Below are 6,000 nucleotides of genomic sequence, written 5' to 3'. Positions count from 1 at the left end.
CCTCTGCTTTTCTGGAGTGGTGGTGGTACAAGGAGAGAAATGGGCCGTCAGGCCTTGCGATGGCTTGAACGGGTGAAAGTACCTTGGGAGCCTGAACAGTAGTGGAATTACTTTGATGTGTCCTGGAGGAATTTTTTTTTTTTTTTTTTTCCACACGTTGCTCTGTGCGAATGACATTTTAGCAGCCAGTTGTGGGTGGTGGAAATGTGCTTGGTGAGCTTCTCCCTGTAGAGGAATGAAGGCGGTGGGTTGATTAGCATTGATAACACGCAGCTGTGGCCTTGCCTCAGAGGCAGTGGGTTGATTGACATGGGCGATGTGCAGGTGTAGCTGGTTCCCGCTAAGGGGTTAAATAGCCCTGTGGCTTGTGGGAGAGGGTGTCAGCTGGAGGAGGAGCAGTGTGGTCTGGCCTCTGGAGGAAGGTGCTACAGCACCGGCAGTAGAATATGGCCAACGCTAAAGCCTTGTTGCGGTCTGCTAGTTTGATAGCACTGCAACGTGTCCCCAGCCAAGAGTTTGGGGTAGAAAGGAACGATTATCCTCTGCTCTAAATGTGATACTGTTTGGGGAAGAAACACGCCTGGCTCTGACAAGGGAACAATGGGCTCTGTAGATGCCACGGTATTTACTTGGACAGGCTCTCGTGTGGCACAGGTCTGCTCTCGCTGAACTCCAGGGGGAAGAGGCAATTTCCCCTGGCTCAACCCTACCCCACCGAGCCCTTCCCAGAGGCGGCTTTACTTCTTCATCAGCCTCTGAGCAGTGATAATCCAGGTGCCTTGCTTCCAGGTCTTTGCCTAGCAGACGGCGTCACCACAGTCCTTGCCTCGAAGTGAACAGGATGAAGGATCTGTACAAGGTGTCTGTGCGCATTCCCCCGGACAACGAGAAGAGCAACCCGATCAGAATGGAAGGAGACCCACAGGGGGTCCCACAGGCCAAGAGCGAGCTGCTGGAACTCGCTTCCCGTATGGTGAGTGGGTAGGACGTGATGTTTGGGAGACTGCAGGGTTTGGGCTCTCGTGTTCCCTTGTAACCTTCTGGTGCGAGTGTGTGCCCCTTGCCCACGGAGCACTTGGATCTCATGACAAGTGCAAGTTCCTCTTCACAAATGTCTTCCCCTGTTCCCTCGGGTAGCCCTTCTCTGTCAACGCAGAGTGAATTTGGTCTGGAGAAAAGAGGGACAGTGCTGGCAAGTAAACCGTCGGGCAGCAAACCGCTAAGTCAAAGTAGATGGCTCTCCGGCTGAACACTCAGTGTGCCCTCTGTTCCCGTCAGGAAAATGAACACGCTGCGGACCTAATCGTTGAGCAGAAATTCCACCGGACCATCACTGGGCAGAAGGCTGAGCGGATCTGGGAAATCCGGGAGCAATTCCCAGAGGTAAGGCTTTGTAGGAGAGGAGGAATCCAGAGGGGTTCTTTCCTACATGGGTAGTAGGCCTGTCGTCACAGAAGTCGTAACTTTAGTGGCTCTGTAGCGCAAGTGTCTGAGAAGATAGTTCTTTTAGCCAGAGGCCGCTAACACGGTTCCCCTTTTCTGAATGGGAAAAGGGCATGTGTAGGATCCCCCCAACCTTTGCATGTGTCTGACACAAGGGTTCTTGCTTTTGCTTGAGCTAACTCTAAATGACCGCTCCTGCAGGTTATCATCAACTTCCCAGACCCTGCACACAAGAGTGACATCGTCCAACTCCGAGGTCCCAAAAACGAGGTGGAGAAGTGCACCGAGTACATGCAAAAGACGGTGGCAGACCTGGTAAGGAGGTCTTCTGCCTGCACTTCCCTCCTCCGTGCCTGGATAACCCTGGGGCAAAGCAGAGCTCTACTGGCTTGGGTAGAGCTAAAACACCTCAAGAGGAGGGAGCTGTCGACGCTGTTTTGGCTGAATGGAAGCAGGGGGTAGTACCTGTTATGGGAAGGCTATAGGGGAACGTCCTTGCCTTTGTTTAGTCTTACAAGTCCCTCGTATAGAGAACTTCCTTGGGTCTAAGCCTCTTTTCAAAAGCTCGTTTATCAGAGTCCCTGAAGTCGGGCCTCCCTTGCCGCGACAGTGTAATCTTCAGTTCTCCCTTCCTTTCTCCCTTAGGTTGAAAACAGCTTTTCTATTTCTGTCCCCATCTGCAAACAGTTCCACAAGAACATCGTAGGGAAAGGAGGTGCCAACATCAAGAAGGTGAGATATTGCTCCTAACTCAAGTGCTCGTGATGATCACTGCCTGCAGCAAAATCCCACTGGATGCTCTCTCCTGCCCATTGGTGATGTCCAATATAGCCTGCGAGGGTTTTTCTTCTGACATGGGACACTTCTGAGATGATTTTTTTTTTTTTTTTCCTTTGTGGCAGATCCGTAAAGAAAGCAACACCATAATTGATCTCCCAGCAAAGAACAGCAACTCGGAGACAATTGTTAGCACAGGCAAGAGGGCAAACTGTGAGGCTGCTCGCCACAGGATAACATCACTTTGGAAGGACCTACAGAAGATGTGCATGTGGCTCAGGAACCGATTGAAGCCATGCTCAAGGAACTGGTGAGCTGGAGTTACTAGTTCCAGTAAGAAACTGGGGGAAGAAGGGGCAACAGAGCAGAGGTGATGAGGTGTTTGTCACATCCATAGGATGTCTTGGCATGCTTAATCGAACTTGCAGGAGACAAATTGTGTGGCCAGGTGGATGACACCCCTTGGTTATGAACCTCATCCATAGCATCCTTGAAAAGTCAGCATTATTTTTTTTGGTGCGGAGAAGGAAGGATTCTCTTGGTTATAGCTGGAGAGGCGTAGAAGTAAGTCTTTTCAATGTTTTATGAGCACAATGCTCTCTTCTCAAAGCAGAGGAATGCTTGTGCTCTGCTGAAGAGCAGAAGTGCTTGTAGCTGACCGCTGGTGAGTCAGTGCCAATAGTGGCAGTAGGCAGTTACTTAGGGCACGAGACAGAAGCGGTGGCCTGTCCTACCTGGCCCTATATATTATAATATAAAATAATGTACATCCATACATATATAGATAGATATAAAAGATATAATTCTTTTTAGATCCACGGGACGGATTACGCAATAATCAAGGCTGACCACCAATTCCACCGACACCTCATTGGCAAGAAAGCAGCTAAACGGTAAGTGGAGTGCCTTTCTAGTCCTTCCCATGCTCACACTCTTCGTGTTTAGTAGATGGTATCAGGGGCTCTGTAGCTCACCCAGTGTGCTGTCTCCATCACATTTCCTCTGCTTTTCTGGAGTGGTGGTGGTACAAGGAGAGAAATGGGCCGTGAGGCCTTGCGATGGCTTGAACGGGTGAAAGTACCTTGGGAGCCTGAACAGTAGTGGAATTACTTTGATGTGTCCTGGAGGAATTTTTTTTTTTTTTTTTTTCCACACGTTGCTCTGTGCGAATGACATTTTAGCAGCCAGTTGTGGGTGGTGGAAATGTGCTTGGTGAGCTTCTCCCTGTAGAGGAATGAAGGCGGTGGGTTGATTAGCATTGATAACACGCAGCTGTGGCCTTGCCTCAGAGGCAGTGGGTTGATTGACATGGGCGATGTGCAGGTGTAGCTGGTTCCCGCTAAGGGGTTAAATAGCCCTGTGGCTTGTGGGAGAGGGTGTCAGCTGGAGGAGGAGCAGTGTGGTCTGGCCTCTGGAGGAAGGTGCTACAGCACCGGCAGTAGAATATGGCCAACGGTAAAGCCTTGTTGCGGTCTGCTAGTTTGATAGCACTGCAAGGTGTCCCCAGCCAAGAGTTTGGGGTAGAAAGGAACGATTATCCTCTGCTCTAAATGTGATACTGTTTGGGGAAGAAACACGCCTGGCTCTGACAAGGGAACAATGGGCTCTGTAGATGCCACGGTATTTACTTGGACAGGCTCTCGTGTGGCACAGGTCTGCTCTCGCTGAACTCCAGGGGGAAGAGGCAATTTCCCCTGGCTCAACCCTACCCCACCGAGCCCTTCCCAGAGGCGGCTTTACTTCTTCATCAGCCTCTGAGCAGTGATAATCCAGGTGCCTTGCTTCCAGGTCTTTGCCTAGCAGACGGCGTCACCACAGTCCTTGCCTCGAAGTGAACAGGATGAAGGATCTGTACAAGGTGTCTGTGCGCATTCCCCCGGACAACGAGAAGAGCAACCCGATCAGAATGGAAGGAGACCCACAGGGGGTCCCACAGGCCAAGAGCGAGCTGCTGGAACTCGCTTCCCGTATGGTGAGTGGGTAGGACGTGATGTTTGGGAGACTGCAGGGTTTGGGCTCTCGTGTTCCCTTGTAACCTTCTGGTGCGAGTGTGTGCCCCTTGCCCACGGAGCACTTGGATCTCATGACAAGTGCAAGTTCCTCTTCACAAATGTCTTCCCCTGTTCCCTCGGGTAGCCCTTCTCTGTCAACGCAGAGTGAATTTGGTCTGGAGAAAAGAGGGACAGTGCTGGCAAGTAAACCGTCGGGCAGCAAACCGCTAAGTCAAAGTAGATGGCTCTCCGGCTGAACACTCAGTGTGCCCTCTGTTCCCGTCAGGAAAATGAACACGCTGCGGACCTAATCGTTGAGCAGAAATTCCACCGGACCATCACTGGGCAGAAAGCTGAGCGGATCTGGGAAATCCGGGAGCAATTCCCAGAGGTAAGGCTTTGTAGGAGAGGAGGAATCCAGAGGGGTTCTTTCCTACATGGGTAGTAGGCCTGTCGTCACAGAAGTCGTAACTTTAGTGGCTCTGTAGCGCAAGTGTCTGAGAAGATAGTTCTTTTAGCCAGAGGCCGCTAACACGGTTCCCCTTTTCTGAATGGGAAAAGGGCATGTGTAGGATCCCCCCAACCTTTGCATGTGTCTGACACAAGGGTTCTTGCTTTTGCTTGAGCTAACTCTAAATGACCGCTCCTGCAGGTTATCATCAACTTCCCAGACCCTGCACACAAGAGTGACATCGTCCAACTCCGAGGTCCCAAAAACGAGGTGGAGAAGTGCACCGAGTACATGCAAAAGACGGTGGCAGACCTGGTAAGGAGGTCTTCTGCCTGCACTTCCCTCCTCCGTGCCTGGATAACCCTGGGGCAAAGCAGAGCTCTACTGGCTTGGGTAGAGCTAAAACACCTCAAGAGGAGGGAGCTGTCGACGCTGTTTTGGCTGAATGGAGGCAGGGGGTAGTACCTGTTATGGGAAGGCTATAGGGGAACGTCCTTGCCTTTGTTTAGTCTTACAAGTCCCTCGTATAGAGAACTTCCTTGGGTCTAAGCCTCTTTTCAAAAGCTCGTTTATCAGAGTTCCTGAAGTCGGGCCTCCCTTGCCACGACAGTGTAATCTTCAGTTCTCCCTTCCTTTCTCCCTTAGGTTGAAAACAGCTTTTCTATTTCTGTCCCCATCTGCAAACAGTTCCACAAGAACATCGTAGGGAAAGGAGGTGCCAACATCAAGAAGGTGAGATATTGCTCCTAACTCAAGTGCTCGTGATGATCACTGCCTGCAGCAAAATCCCACTGGATGCTCTCTCCTGCCCATTGGTGATGTCCAATATAGCCTGCGAGGGTTTTTCTTCTGACATGGGACACTTCTGAGATGATTTTTTTTTTTTTTTTCTTTATGGCAGATCCGTAAAGAAAGCAACACCATAATTGATCTCCCAGCAAAGAACAGCAACTCGGAGACAATTGTTATCACAGGCAAGAGGGCAAACTGTGAGGCTGCTCGCCACAGGATAACATCACTTTGGAAGGACCTACAGAAGATGTGCATGTGGCTCAGGAACCGATTGAAGCCATGCTCAAGGAACTGGTGAGCTGGAGTTACTAGTTCCAGTAAGAAACTGGGGGAAGAAGGGGCAACAGAGCAGAGGTGATGAGGTGTTTGTCACATCCATAGGATGTCTTGGCATGCTTAATCGAACTTGCAGGAGACAAATTGTGTGGCCAGGTGGATGACACCCCTTGGTTATGAACCTCATCCATAGCATCCTTGAAAAGTCAGCATTATTTTTTTTGGTGCGGAGAAGGAAGGATTCTCTTGGTTATAGCTGGAGAGGCGTAG

Source organism: Falco cherrug, chromosome 16 (genome assembly GCF_023634085.1).
Source record: "Falco cherrug isolate bFalChe1 chromosome 16, bFalChe1.pri, whole genome shotgun sequence".
Lineage (NCBI taxonomy): Eukaryota > Metazoa > Chordata > Aves > Falconiformes > Falconidae > Falco > Falco cherrug.
Note: the sequence above shows the minus strand (reverse complement) of the source record.